Source organism: Lipotes vexillifer, unplaced genomic scaffold, assembly GCF_000442215.2.
Source record: "Lipotes vexillifer unplaced genomic scaffold, Lipotes_vexillifer_v1.1 scaffold668, whole genome shotgun sequence".
Classification (NCBI taxonomy): Eukaryota; Metazoa; Chordata; class Mammalia; order Artiodactyla; family Lipotidae; genus Lipotes; species Lipotes vexillifer.
Genome location: NW_006785319.1, coordinates 2,815,014 through 2,831,703, shown reverse-complemented (window position 1 = coordinate 2,831,703; position 16,690 = coordinate 2,815,014).

Sequence of the window (16,690 nt, the reverse complement as noted above, 5' to 3'; positions counted from 1 at the left end):
TGATCTCCCATTTAGCAAGGAGACATGAGTGACAGATGTCCACATTTTCCTAATTTTTCTTTTGGCAGTATTTTCGTCTTTCTCCTCTGAACATATTTTTTCCTGACTTTTAAATCTCTCGTACATTTTCCCAAGGGGCCAGACATGTCTGTTTCCTTCACTTAAAAGCGTATGAAAGAAGTTGTTTTTGTTTGATCTCTTGTGTGACCGCCTTGCCAGTAGATGTTGAAACAGACTGCTGTTTAAATCTTAATTCACACCCGTTGCAGGGGAATGGGAGAGCTCACGGAGTTAAAGTTTAAGAGATGGTATAATTAACATGCATCAGGCTGCTGCAAAAACAGGACATTTAGCTTGCAGTGGGCTCATCTCTGTGTTAGAATAACTCCATTTAAACACATTTGTTTATTGATTATCATTATGCTGATAACTGGCAGTAATTAAAGGAGACACTTGATTCCCTGCTATATTATTATGCCTATTGTTTTTATTTATTTCTTTTTAAGTTTTATTGTTTAAATTTTATAGTTGATTTACAATGTTGTGTTAATTTCTGCTGTACAGCAAAGTGATTCAGTTATACATATACATATTCTTTTTCATTTTATTTTCCGTTATGTTTTGTCACAGGATATTGAATATAGTTCCCTGTGCTCTACAGTAGGACCTTGTTTATCCATCCTGTATATAACAGTTTGCCTCTGCTAAATCCCACACTCCCAATCCATCCCTCCCCCACCATCCCCGCCTTGGCCGGCACAAGTCTGTTCTCTATGTCTTATTATACCTACTATCGTAAGTAATCACTGACATAACTGCTGTCACAGGGTTATTGAAACACATCTATTTGGGTCTTCCTGTTTTAAAATAAAATGTGAAAGAATGTTTTGCCGATTATGGTCCTCAAAAGTGTATATTTTGAGTAAAGTTTATTGAATCTGAAAATGTCCTTTCACAAGGATTCAACATCATATAACCATAGAAACAGAAATTTTATTTTTGCTCATTGAATCAACCCCTTCAGAATCTAAGAGAACCACCTTTAGTTGGTACATCTTCCATTTATATCAATCTTGCCTTTACCCACTTAGTCTAAAGGAGAAGGGAATATCACTGTTGGGACATATGTAAAACCAGCCTCTTTTGAAAATGAAAGCTATTTTGTAGTTTCCATTTGAACCATTGAATGAGAATCAAAATCTCCTTTTAAAGGCAACTCTGAATAATTAACTCAAACTACAGAGACTGATTTTTTTTTTTCTTAGATGATCTGGTTAATTTGGATTTAGATTTAAAACATACTAAGAATCCTCTCATTGAAGACCACCCGATCGGCTGGACCCTTTCTACTGCTGTCCAGCAAATCATCTTTAGAGTGAAGATTGAATTTTTTCAGAAAGGGAACCAGAAGAGTTTGGACTGTAAACCGCTTTCGAGGTCACTTGGGTGGAAATTGCACGTAGTCCCACTTCAGATGCTGCTCTAAGGATCGTTGAGTGGCAGGTCCCATGACAATTAGGCTGGAGCCCGAAAGCGAGAGGGGACTTTGATACGTTTTGAAGCTCCCATGGTGTGTTCTTCACTCTTGTAGGCACCTGAAATATATAATGTAAGACTGTACACTTTGCTGCTTTATCTAACATGGGGACATGTGATGAATTTACTGAATTTTTGGAGGTGCTTTTGTCTCCGGTGTCATTTTTCATCCACAAAGATTTAAAATAATGGAAACTGAATCAGCAGTCATTCTGCTGCTCCTGCTTCAGTCACACCTCTGGCATATTTTTAGATTTCATCCAGTGAGCGTCACCAGCAGCACGTTTAATTGAATCCAGTTGGCACTCACCATGGCCCAAGAAAATGTTTTGGCTGACGAGACTACATCATCACGTGTTCAGAATTTAAGGATCAAATGCCCACAGAAATGCAAACTGTAATATCTGTGTACAATTAGGTCATCAGCATTTAAAGATTTCTTCATATATCCTGGTGTTATCAAACGCTGAGTCCCTCTGCTTGCTGCTTGCAAAATCAATTACATGCTCACAAATGTCAGTAGAAAGGAAAGGTTCCTTGAATAAGAATGCTGGCAATCTGGGGAGGTGGTGGACTCAGCATGCCCCCAAAACCGCTTCCAAAGATTCTTCTAGGCCATGGAAGTTTTAAAGGGAAGGAGGGGAGTAATCTCAGGTAATCACTGAGCTGGGGGGTCAGGGTCATCGCCGTCCCCCACTGTGTGCAGGCTCGTGGAATCCTCATCATCTTCCTCTAGGTGTGCTCTCGATCACGGGAGATTACTGAAGGGGAAGCTTGGGAAGAGATCTGGTCACCTGTTAATTACTGACTCTTCATTTCTACATCTTTGATCTCTGGGAAGCACCGACAAGTTAGGCAAAGTATTGTGTGATCTAGAGACTTGAAAGGTGTACTTGGGCCGGAGATGAGTAGGGCATGGGGTGCCTGGTGAAAAGTCACAATACAGCTCTGCTAAAGTGACAAGGAAAGGGGCTTCCTGCTGGGGGCGTTTTCTTACAAAGAGCTGCTTACAAATCCCTACTTGTCAGACATCATTCCATTTCTATGGGATTAGGGGTGAAGATCTATCTTCGGTAATTTCTTTAGGCTGACGTAGGGCACCAAATTCTCAGAGTGGATCAACATGGGTCTGTAGCATCTCTTTGCTGACAATTTTAGTTGCCTGCTTACATACACAGGCAGAGCAAGCTACAATTATTTTGATACCCACAGAAGTATAGATTATTATGAGCAATATTGTTAATCTCATTCTCTTGAGGCCAGTTCTTGGAACTGTACTAACCATAGGTTCAGTGATGCTAAAGATGGAGCAGCTTGTATCATGGCTACAGTCCAGTCATCATGCAGTTAGCTGTTTCCCTCTGGTGGCAGTTACAGTATCTGTAAAACAACTCAGGAATGTGCATTAGATGCTGAGTCTGTGCCTCTGTTGTCGTAATCATTAACTGCTTGGTTTTGTACTTGGGGGGCCCGCAGGGTTCTGCCCGGTTCCACTGGCCTCCACACTGTCTGTTCCCAGGTAAGCAGTCTATCAGTGTGACGTACAGGAACTATGGCAACCTCACTTGTCTCCAGGGGTGTGTAATCACACAGTGATTTGGAAGTTGGGGAAGATCTTTCGTGACAATCTCTCCTTCACCCGCCTCAAGGTTTGGCAGGTGGCTGCCATTCAATAAGCATTGCCAAATAGAGTGAGGAGCTTCCCCGAGGAAACAGGTTTCATTAATTCAATGCACTAAGAAGCAAAATTGTATCTTTTGCTTCAAATTTGAAAAAAAAAAATTCAGAAAGCTTTAAGCATCTGCTCAAACACTGGTTACCTCAAACAAAGCACTATTACTTTGTTCATTGAGCCATCATCAGGTATTTATTGAGCGTCTGTTGTATCTCAAGCTCACTGCCAGATACTACAAATCACAAATGAGCGACACGTGATCTCTGAATGTAGTCGTTCTCTGACCAATGGGGAAAAGACACGTGGGACCCTTTATAGAGTCAGCTATGATGGACAAACACCCTTTATAGAGTGAGCTGTGATGCTATAGGCATGCAGAAGAGAGTGTGTACGTGGCGCTTTGGCTGGCAGACTGGAGCAGAAAGGCTGGTGAGGGGTGACTGATGAAAGATGTTGAAGATTTTTCCAGATGAACAAGGGAATGGTCCTCTGGGCAGAGGAAGTGACTTTTATAGAGGTATAGAGAGGATTGAGAGGCTCTAGTTTGGAACTGCAGCGTACAGATGGGTTGTGGGAAGGTGATGCTGGAAGGAAGTGGATCTTATACGTCATAGTAAGTCTGGATTTTCCTATAGGAAATGGAACAATGACCCGTATTAATTTTATAGATCTAATGTGGGCCAGATTACCTTGATGGTGGTCATTCTTTCTCAATATGGCCCAAAGGTCTACCATTTCATCTCAGAACTCGGCTTTAACCATAACAGTGTATTCATCTGCTCATGCGTTCTTTCATGAAATATTTAATAAACATCTAATTTAAGCCAGGCACTAGAGCAGGCTTAATGATGAAGGAATCCTGTGTTGACAGACTTCCAAATGAGTATCTACTGAAACTGTAATAATCTCGGCCATTAGTGGCCTCCTTATGCACAAACCCAGTGGATTTTGATATCGACCCTGCTCCAAACACACAGGAGTCATATATAAAGTAAGAAAAAAGAAAATTTTAAATATGTAGATGTATTTAAACAAGGTCTGTGTCTTCATAGACCACACACAAAACAACACAAAACAAAGTGATAAGTAGGGCTGAAGACTGCTGAGATCTAGACTCCTTCAGGATTAAAATGGCCCCTTTGAGGTAAACGGTACTGATTTCCTTTCTTTATGTAATTAATTTCTAAATTCTTTAAAAATTAAAAAATTATTAATGTATAATTTACTTAGGTATTATATTAGTTTCAGGTGCACAACATGGTGATCAATATTTTTATAGATTACACACCATACAAAGTTGTTTTAAAGTATTGAATGTGTTCCCTGTGCTTGACATTTTGTCCCTGTAACTGATAACAAATAACTCGTGGTTTGTACTTCTTAATCCCCTTAACCTATTTTGCCCTTCATCCCACCCCCTCCCCTTTGGCATCCACTGGTAACGTAAGTGTCCATCAATAGATGAATGGATAAAGAATATGTGATATATGTATACATACACACACACACACACACACACACACACACAGAGGAATATTACTCGGCCAAAAAAACGAAATCTTGCCATTTGTGATAATATGGATGGACCTGGATGGCATTCTGCTTAGTGAAATAAGTCAGACACACAAAGACAAATATTGCACGTTTTCACTTATATGTGGAATCTAAAAAACAAAGCTAACAAATATAACAAAAAAGAAATAGACTCACAGTACTGATTCCTTCTTAATACAGGAGACTGGGGAGAAGTTTGCTTTCTCAGAAGAGGATGCTGAAAAAAAATGCTGCAGCACCTTTACAGGTCAGTGGATTATACAAAGATGCACACCTACAAAGGGAGAAAGAAGGGATTAGAGACAGGCAACCAACCAAATCTAAACTGTCAACTGGCTCTCCAGTATCTGCCATATTCCATGGGATAGAAAACCTGCACTGCAAGTATAAGGCATGGTCCTGAATTGGGGCTTCAGGGAGAGACCCGGTGAGGATGCTTAAGAACCTCTAGATAAGAAAGCAGGGAGGAAGGGGAAGAGTCAGGCAAAGAGAGACACTTTCTCAGGTGAGTCAGTATAAAGTACTAAGACACATCAGAAGATCTGATATTAAGGAGGATAGCCAACACAGTCAACAATAAGGAGACAAATTTAAAAAGAGGTAAAGTTGATAATGACTTTGAAAAATAAAGGAGTGACATCCATAAAAGAGCAAGAAATTATGAAGCAGTGAGCAGAACGAAAATAGATGAATACAAAAGAGAACAAGTTAGAAATTCTAGAAATAAATAACAGGATCACTGATATAAAACAGATTTATTAAACTGGATAAACTGATGGTGAGACCCAGTCAGAGAGAAAATTAATAAATTGAAAGGTGATACTAAGGAATTCATACCACATAGTGGCATGAAAAGGTGTGAAACAGTTTATCCATTCTCCTGTTGATGGACGTCTTAGTTATTTTGGGCTGTTATCACAAAATATCACGGACTGAGTGGCTTATAAACAGCAGAGATATATTGCTCACAGTTCTGGAGCTGGAAGTCCAAGATGAAGGTGCCAGCCTGGTTGGGTTCTGGTGAGAGCCCTTTTCTGGGTTACAGACTGCTAATTTCTTGCTATGTCCTCACATGGTGGAAGGGGCAGGGGAGCTCTCATTGGTCATTTTTATAAGGGCACTAATCCCATTCATGGGGGTTTACCCTCATGATCTAATCACCTCCCAAAGGTGATTACACCTCCTAATAACATCATTTTGGAGGTTAGGTTTCAACAAAATGAGTTTGAGGGGACACTAACATTCAGACCATAGCAATGAACATTTGGGTTGTTGTCAGTTTTGACTGTTATGAAGTTGCTGCCGTAAACTTTTTCGTAGAAGTCTTTTTGCAGACCTGTGTGTTTATTTCTCTTGAGTTGATAAGTAGGAGTAGAATTGCTGAATTACAGGGTAGGTTGATTTTACAAGAAACTACCAAAATTTTTTTGAGGAGGTTGTATCATTCTACCCTCATCAGCAAAGTGTGAGAGTTCTCGTTGCTCCACGTCCTTGTTTGTACTTGATACTGTCAGTCTTTTCAATTTTATCCATTCTAACGTGTGTGCCTTGGTATCTCATGGTGATTTTAATTTGTGTTCCTCTGATAACTTAAGATATTCAACAGCATTTCATATTATATTGGCCTATGTTTGTCATCATTTGTGACGTGTCCCAGTATTTTGTTCATCTGTAAAAAAAAATTAAGTCATTTGTTTTTCTTATTTTTGTGTTGTAGGAATTACTCACACATTCTGCATCTGAGTTGTTTGTCAGATATGTGTATTACATGTGTCTTCTCCTAGTCTGTAGCTTGCATATTCATTTTATTAACGGTATACCTTGAATTTTTATTTTCTTTGAGGTCCAATTTGTCAACTTTTAATTTTATGGTTATTTTTTTTAATATATGGTCTAAGACTGCAAATATATTCTCTTATGTCCTAGAAGGGAATATTTACAAACTCATAATTATGCCTTCACATATGGACAGGTGGATTCTTTATAGAGATTTACAGTGTTCATTAAAAATATTCTTTTAATATTTGCTTGTACTATAGAAAGTTGCTTATAAATGGGCCCATTTAAAATTTAATATTTCAGGGACTTCCCTGGTGGCACAGTGGTTAAGAATCCACCTGCCAATACAGGGGACACGGGTTCGAGCCCTGGTCCGGGAAGATCCCACATGTCGCGGAGCAACTAAGCCCGTGCACCACAACTACTGAGGCCGTGTGCTGCGACTACTGAGGCCTGCACGCCTAGAGCCCGTGCTCCACAACAAGAGAAGCCACTGTAATGATAAGCCCGCACACCACAGCAAAGAGTAGCCCCCACTTGCCACAACTAGAGAAAGCCCCCGTGTAGCAACTAAGACCCAGCACAGCCAAAAATAAATAAGTAAAATAAATAAATTTAAAAAAATTTTAATATTTCAATAATAGATCTGTAGGCTTAAATGGAGGGATTTTCATTTTTAACAATGTACTTCAGAATGAGAGAATCTGATATTGTGTACTGTTATTTGTATATATTCATTTTAGACTACACAAATAATGTATATGCTACTGTTTCCATAATATTTGTTCTTTCCAAGTATAAATTTTAAAATTTGCTTTTTTGCCTTTAACATTGCATGCTTTTCTGCAAAATATAAGTTGTGAGACATGAACTTTTATACGCTAGCTACTGCGGACATCGTGAGCATGTGTGCTAAGTGTTATTAGTATAGCTATTGGGAAGGAATTTAGAATGAATTAAACATTTCATTAATTTAAAACACTTGACGACACCACTTGTATCTTGTTTTGATCCAATATATTTTCTTTCCAATATGGTGAAAATGCAACAGGGGTCATGATCAAACTTTGCCCCCCTTTTTATTTTCCTTCTGTATTTTCAGAAGCTGGAAAACATGAAGGGAAAGGGATTCACAGCTTTTGTTCCTTTGTGTGCCAAGGTTGCCCTTGATATTTACTCCAAAAGGGCCAATGGAACTGTTGTCATACTAAGTTTCAGAGTTGACTGTCTGCAATTTTTTCTCTGGAGTCAATGAGAGTTGTATCTTCCTGTTTATTTGCTTTACTTGTGTTTATTTTTTAACAGCTTTATTGAGATATTATTCACATACTGTTCAATTCTCCAATTTGAATTGTATAATTTGATGTTTTTTAGAATATTCATGAGTTGTGCAACCATCATCATGATCAGTTTTAGAGCATTTTTGCCACCCTTAAAAAGGAAACTGGAATTCATTAACAATCACTGTTGACTTCCTCCCTGCCCTCACCCACTCCCCAGTCCTGGGCAACCAGTGGTCTACTTTCTGTCTTTATGGATTTTTCTATTTTGGACATTACATATAAGTGCAGTCAAACAACAAGTGATCTTTTGTGCCTTGCCTCTTTCACTTAGCATAATGTTTTCACAGTTCATCTACATTGTAGGCTGTATCAGTCCCTCATTCCTTTTTTATGGCTGAATAATAGTTCATTATATGGCCATGCCACTTTGTTTCTCCATTCACCAGGTGGTGGAGATTTGGGTTGTTTCCACTTTTTGGCTATTGCAAATTATGCTGCTCTGAACATTCATGTATGAGTTTTTTGTGTTGACATTTGTTTTCATTCATCTTGGGTATATACTTAGGAATGGGATTTTACGGTCACACGGTAACTCTGCTTCGCATTTTGAGGAATTGTCATTCTGAGTGATAATTTGATTTATTTTAAAATTTACCTTAATCCACTTTCAAAAAGGAGTGCGTCAACTTGTGCTAGATGTTGGGTTTGGCTTTCTCTTTCCTCTCTCTGTCTTCTGGATAACACATTTCTTCAGCTCACTCTTTATGTGTTCTGCAAAAATACATGATTAAAATAGTTGGAGATGTTGTCTCATCTTAGGGATATATGCCAGAATTTGGCATTATTGACTTTTTAAAAATTGAAATACAGTTGATTTACAATGTTATATTAGTTTCAGGTGTACAACATAGTGAATTATATTTTTACAGATTATACTTCATTTAAAGTTACTATGAAATATTGGTTATTTTCCCTGTGCTGTACATCACGTCCTTTTATTTAATTTTATGCCTAGTAGCCTGTACCTCTTAATCCGCTTCCCCTTCCTTGCCCCTCCCCCCCACCCCTCTCACGTGATACTTTTATCGAGGTGGTGCCTTAGGTACCTAGGATCTTGCCTGAGCTTCTGTTTACGTTCAGTCGCCACCAAGTGGTGAGATTTTACTTTGTCCAACCAGGGGTTGCAGGCTGAAAAGGTGGAGCTAGTTGCCACAAACTTGTGCTTCGTCCTTGGAGATTTCAGTTGAATATTATTCCTTGACAAAGTGTAGGTTACCCAAGGATGTTCTTACAGCTTTATTTGCAGGTATGCTATTACTCCTTATGAACGGGCATACAAGGAAACATTGGGGGTTCTGGACCAGTGTATTAAAACCCTGAGATTAGACCGAACTGGAGGTAGGCTTGCCAGTGTGGTCTAGATCAAGGGCTCAGGTGGAGCTTTCCCTGGACAGAAGGAAATCTGTGCAGGGGTGAGGGGGCTGAGGGGCAGTTACATGTGCTGCAGAGACCAGCTGCCCTGTGCAATCTAGAGGGCTTTGAGTCCTTTAAAGCAGGGGTCCCCAACCCCTGGGCTGTGGACTGGTACTGGTCCGAGGCCTGTTACGACCTGGGCCGCACAGTAGGAGGTGAGCGGCGGGCAAGCGAGCAAAGCTTCATCTGCCGTGCTCCATCGCTTTCCATCACTTACATTACCGCCTGAACCATCCCCCCTCCCCTGCCCTGTCCGCAGAAAAATTGTCTTCCATGAAGCTGGTCCCTGGTGCCAAAAATGTTGGGAACTGCTGCTTTAAATAACCTTTTTTGACATCCCACAGTGGTCCCTGGATGTCCTGGAAGAGGTCTTTGAGTGCTGTCCTCCCAGGACCACTGTGGGATGTCAAGAAACGTTGTTTAGTGACTCAAAGCCCTCTGAATTGCACACGGCAGCTGGTCTCTGCAGCATGTGTAACCACCCCTCAGCCCCCTCCCCTCTGCACAGATTTCGTCCAGTTTAGTGGCAGTGTGACCTACCCTCCACTCCTCCAGGAGCAGCTCTCGGATGACATGAGGTGGGAGAAACCCAGTGACGGCTGCGCAGGCAGCTGGTGAGGGCCCCCTGGGGCTGCTGCCAGCAGGAGCAGCTGAAGGGGACAGCTAGCATCTGGGGAGGACGTTCTCTGGGAACTGCATCCAGAGTCACTGCCTTCCACATCTTCTCCTGGGACAATCCAATTAAGTACCAATTTGGAGAGGATGCATTTTTCACTGGTACCTCCCAGCCTTTGTCGATTGAGCACAAGCCATTTAAGGGAGAATGTGGTGGGTTACTCTTTGCAGTTGTCAACCTAATACTTGTCTTTTATTTATTGTCTTTTATTATTTACTGAGAAGAAAGAGTAAATAATTGCTTTCCAAGAAACTTGGATGGATGTGGATCCTCCTAGAAGCACCTGGTTTTATTAACTAGATCTTAGACTTCTGGTGATGAATGCACTCCAGAAGGAAAAGATCATTTCTGTATCAAAGCTCTAGAACCTGTTTTAACATATTTCAGAAATTATAAAATAAAAATTCAGAAAATAAAGAATAGAGAGAAAATCTTCACACTTACAAGTATTTTTGTTCTGCATTGATATGTCTGCCACATGACTGTTTCTTCCAACATTTTATCTAGCCATGCTGCAGTTAAAATGTATCTTTTTAAAAAATTGACAATGAGGGCAAGAAGCTTTCTGTTATAGCCCATTACTGCTTCATATTATAATTATAAGGAGGAGCATGAGATTTGGGGTTAGTCACATCTGAGTTAGAATTCCATTCCAGGACATCATAATTTTAGATGTGGAAAAGGACAATTTTCTCAAGTCTCCACTTTCCTCAGCTGTTGAATGTGGAGAATACCTGTACTGGGAACATTTCATGTGAGCATGGTGTTCTGATGGCCACGAGTCTTTGTTTTTATCCAGATCAGCAGCTGAGATACCTATTTTTATGTTCAGTGTGGGTTTAGAGCAGTGGCTCCCAATGCGGGGAGTCTCTGCCCTCCAGTATACAGCGGGTGATGCCCGGATATGTTCTTGGTTCTCGGCTTGATATGGGTGTGCTAGACTGTACTTGTGGCATCCAGTGGGTAGAGGCCAGGGATGCTGCTACACGTCCCATTTTGCCCAGGATGGCTCCCCCCTCTCCCCAACACAGACGTATCCAGCCCCAAATGTTGGCTGTAATGAGCTGGATGAACCCTGGTTAGGGGAGGAGAAAGAAGAGAGCTTTCACTGGGCGAAGTCCTGTCTGAAGAGAGACAGTCTGTGGTGGAATATCCCTCTTCTTAAGAGCCGATGGTTAAAAGCAATCTACAGATTCAATGCAATCCCTATCAAACTACCAATGGCATTTTTCACAGGACTAGAACAAAAAATTTCACAATTTGTATGGAAACACAAAAGACCCCAAATAGCCAAAGCAATGTTGAGAAAGAAAAACGGAGCTGGAGGAATCAGGCTCCCGGACTTCAGACTATACTGTAGTATAGTATACTATACTATACTGCAAAGCTACAGTAATCAAGACAGTATGCTACTGACACAAAAACAGAAATACAGATCAATGGAACAGGATAGAAAGCCCAGAGATAAACCCACGAACATATGGTCACCTTATTTTTGATAAAGGAGGCAAGAATATACAATGGAGAAAAGACAGCCTCTTCAATAAGTGATGCTGGGAAAACTGGACAGCTACATGTAAAAGAATGAAATTGGAACACTCCCTAACACCATGCGCAAAAATAAATTCAAAATGGATTGAAGACCTAAATGTAAGGCCAGACACCGTAAAGCTCTTAGAGGAAAACATAGGCAGAACACTCTATGACATAAATCACAGCAAGATCCTTTTGACCCACCTCCTAGAGAAATGCAAAGAAAACCAAAAATAAACAGATGGGATCTAATGAAACTTAAAAGCTTTTGCACAACAGAGGAAACCATAAACAAGACTAAAAGACAATCCTCAGAATGGGAGAAAATATTTACAAATGAAGCAATTGACAAAGGATTAATCTCCAAAATATACAAGCAGCTCATGCAGTTCAATATCAAGAAAACAACCCAATCCAAAAATGGACAGAAGATCTAAATAGACATTTCCCCAAAGAAGATATACGGATTGCCAAAAAACACATGAAAGGTTGCTCAACATCACTAATCATTAGAGAAATGCAAATCAAAACCACAATGAGGGATCACCTCACACCAGTCAGAAGGGCCATCATCAAAACAATAGATGCTGGAGAGGGTGTGGAGAAATGGGAACCCTCTTGCACTGTTGCTGGGAATGTAAATTGATACAGTCACTATGGAGAACAGTATGGAGGTTCCTTAGAAAACTAAAAATAGACCTACCATATGACCCAGCAATCCCACTACCGGGCATATGCCCTGAGAAAACCATAATTCAAAAAGAGATATGTACCACAATGTTCACTGCAGCAGTCTTTACAATAGCTAGGACACGGAAGCAACCTAAATGTCCATTGACACATGAGTGGATAAAGAAGGTGTGGCACATATATACAATGGAATATTACTCAGCCATAAAAAGGAACAAAATTGAGTTATTTGTAATTGGGTGGATGGTCCTAGAGACTGTCATACAGATTGAAGTAAGAAAGAGATAAACAAATACCATACGCTAACACACACACACATATATATATATATATATATGGAACCTAAAAAAATTTTTTTTCTGAAAAACCTAGGGGCAGGACAGGAATAAAGACGCAGATGTAGAGAATGGACTTGAGGATACGGGGAGGGGGAAGGGTAAGCTGGGACGAAGTGAGAGAGTGGCATGGACATATACACACTACCAAATGTAAAATAGATAGCTCATGGAAAGCAGCCACATAGCACAGGGAGATCAGCTCTGTGCTTTGTGACCATCTAGAGGGGCGGGATAGGGAGGTGGGAGGGAGACGCAAGAGGGAGGAGATATGGGGATATATGTGTATATGTAGAGCTGATTCACTTTGCTATAAAGCAGAAACTAACACACTATTGTAAAGCAATTATACTCCAATAAAGATGTTTAAAAAAAAAAAGAGCTGACGGTGAGGAAAAGAGCATGTGGCAGTGTCTCAGTTTTGGGTTTTAAGTATTTAAGCTGCTTGAGCCAGATGAGGGTGGTTAACATTTAAGAAGAATATATTATACGTTTATCAAAAGTAATGTCATGAACGGTGCTTATATTTTCATCAAAGGGAAGCTGAGCCCTGTAGATACCTTTATGAGTGGGCAAAGAAAAACAGGAACTTAGAAGGCACACATGCCTGGCTTCTATTCCCACCTCTAATACTTATTGTCTGTGTGACATTGGGGGAGTGACTAAACCTCTCTGAGCCTTGGTTCCTTCACTATAAAGTATAAATAATAATATTCCTCTTAGAAAATTGTGAATTTTGGATTTTAGGATTAATGAAATGATAAAGTGTCTGGCATATCATATAAGATCAATGAATGTCCATTTCTTCTTTCCCATGATGAGGTCTGGGAATTAGACTTGGTAGATGTGAAGACTTTTTGTTTTTAATAAGAAAATTTAATTGGCAGAGGGTACCAGCACCACTGTAAGGACTGTATATAGATTTTTTTAGATTTAAATAATTAATTTTATTAGCTTATTTGCATGCAGGGTAAAAATTTTTTAATTTTTTTATAAGAAATTGGACAAATTATATTCATTCTGGTCCCCAGGTCTCTTCCCAGAGGCAACTGCTATTTCCAGTTTCTTATGATTTTTCCAGATAAATGAGTCCTTGGTATTCTGCCCCGAAGTATTGAGGTTAAGGATTGTCTTTAGGAGGACCTATGATAAATGACAAAGAAAATCAGGGCTGGGAAAGCCCAATTTTACGTGTCTAGATGTCAGGGGCTGAAAGTAATGGTCCCGGACAAGACCTGTGATAGAGACAAACTATACCAGAGGAAAGGGCACTCCTAGAAGGTAGCATTAGGGCATCAGCTTAGTTGTTGGGGAGAGCGTGACCCTAGAGACAAAAGTTATGTCCAGAAGTCAAAAGATTTCTGTGTTCCAAAGAAGAGAATGATATCAGCAGTTAGGCAGAAGATGTAGCATAAATAGATCTGGAGGAAAAACGTACTCCTTTCCCTCCTGAGGGTCAAGTCTTACATTAAAGTGAAATAATACTGCACGTGAGTACCGAGGGGAATGTTAAAGATTTTGTGCATCCACCAAACCACCTGAGGAGTATGAGAACGTATTTGGGATTTACCTCTAGAGTATACAGTACGCATTTTGAAATCCCTCTGGATTATACGGTTACTCAACTGAGCATGTTGCCGGAGAGGGGGAAGTGATGGGAGTGGAGACCACCTGGATCCCAGGCATGATTACAAGACGCCTCCATTCTTTATGCCCCCGGCAAGAGGAATCCTGAGAGCCACCTAGGGTGCGGATTGGGTCACCTCTCCTGTCAGCCCCCGCTTGCCGAAGTAGGGGACTTTTGAGCGAACAGCACAGAGAAACCATGGGATTCAGGAGAGCGACCTGCTACTGAATTCCTGTAAGTGTAAGCGAGCGTCAGACCTCACTTGTGTATGCCAGTTGCTGACAAGCTATTTAACTCCTCTGAACCTCAGTTTGCTCTGTCTCCTCTTTGCTGGTCTTTCTGCATAAGAACAACTGATCACTTTTTATTTTCAAGCCATTTCGCTCCAGTCATGTATATAAAACCCCTTTCAAAATAAACTTTTTCTAGACAGCCTCCCTGTTCTCTAGAAAAAGGGTGTTTTCCGCCAAGTCATCCAGGCTTGAAATCTCTTCTTGTCACTCCTCTGGTTTCTTAAACCCTGTCCTTCCTCCACATTCATGTGTTAATCCTTTATTCATACTGTATTTTTATTCATTGCCATGATCGGATCGCACTCCTACCTGCTAGGCTAACCCGTCACAACGTCCAGGCTTGAGCGTCTGCATAGCCGCTGGTGGTGTTCCTCCCTTCAGCGTGCTGTCCACACCCGTCGGGGCGCCCAGTTGGTGTCTGTGCCACATATTCGTCTTCCATGAAAGGTGCTTCCTGGCTTCCGCACAGCTGGCGATGTGACACTCACTGTATAGGTCCCCTCTGCCTCCAGGCCGACTGGTCACTGCATCCCACATCTCACCCCGTTACCAACCCTGGAGCCCCACTGATGTGTGGTGAGGTTTCCACACATATTTTGTGCCACGTGTATATGGCACGTACAGTGTAGACACATAAGACCAAATGGTGTTTCTCACGCAGCATGACGTTTCTGTTTTATCCATTTCCTACTCTAACCCGTGAGCTCCTTGAGGATGCGGGCCATGTATTTTCAACTTGGTACCCAAGAACATGGCATGGTGCCTTGTAATGCACGTGATCAAAGGTTGAATGATCCCGTGTGAGAACCACACACTCTAAGCTCACAGTGTTGACGTTACATTTTTTACACGGTGAAGCTCTGGTATTCAAGCATGGTCTGAAATAACACCGTTTTCCTCTGTGAATCTTGTTTGGGTGTTGTTTTTTTATTGATTTCTGAGATTTCTTTCCAAGGGAAAGGATATTCATTAGTTTAACACTCCCGGGCTCTGATTCGGGGTCTCCTACCTGGAGTGAAGGGGCGGAGTCTGGTGGGTAGTTTGGAAACAGAACTGGAGCCCATGGACCTAAGCTCCTCTCTCTTCACCTGTTTTTGGGTGACACGTGGTCCCTGGAAACACGGTCTAGCTTACTACTCACACCATGGAACCAGGCTGTGGTTGTTCAGTGCTGCCTTGGCTGGCTGGGTCAATCTGTCTAATTTTGGGATGTAGAATTTGTAGACCCTCTAGAATTGTAGTTCTAGGCACTTTAAATATGTTTACCTATTTTCTGACTTCATATATTTCCTTTTCCTATAGACATTGATGCCCTCCTGTGTTCTATCTGCATGTTTATATATTAAATGTTCAATAATTTGTGAGATAATTCTAATTACTTTCTGTAAGAATAAGGCAAAACCTTTTAAAAAATAGTAACATCTACGTGGTAGCCTCATTAACATTTTACCAAACTAATTTTTGACTTATCTCTAACTTTGCTGACATTTATTGTATTTTTCTTTCATGTAGCCTAGGGTACTACAAACTCTTATGTGATTTAAATGTGAGAAGCCCTTTTTAAGCTGTCAGGTGCAATTATTTACATCATTTTGTTATGAAGATTAGAAGTTTTCAAAAGTAATTTCTTTGATGATTATATAGCCTAATATTTTTCAAATTATAGGGAAATCAGAAAACTTTCCGATTTCCTCGTTTTCTGTCTTGCCTTATTTTCTTTACTTCGTGCTATAGCGAGTCTCCATTGGGTCCCTATTTTTCTTCTCCTTCATATTCTTACTAGTTCATCATCCACAGTTGGCTATGGGGAGATTGCTGCTTTAAGGCTAAATTCATCAGCTTGGTGATTGTGGTATTTTGGTGATTTATGCATGTTTATGACTCAAGTATGGATACAAACAAGGGCTGTCAAAATACCATTGTTTTCCTTCCCAGCTCGCTGTGGTGCCTGACCATCCATGAACCAAACCAAATAGACAAAAATCTATAATTGCGAAAGCAGTCGCACCTGCAGCAGGAAAGACCCCAAGACGGACTGCTGCAGACAGCCTTAGGTAAACCAGCAGAGCACGATTGCACGGGCAGCCTTGAACTGCATTGGTTCCAGAAGCAAGAATTAGTAAGATAGTCAAATGTTCTCATTACACGCATGACCATTGTTAGGAGGCATGTCGTTAACTTCGGTTTTTCTGGTTTACCTTTTCCAGACTTTGCAGAAGGGCTGCTTGAGGGAAAG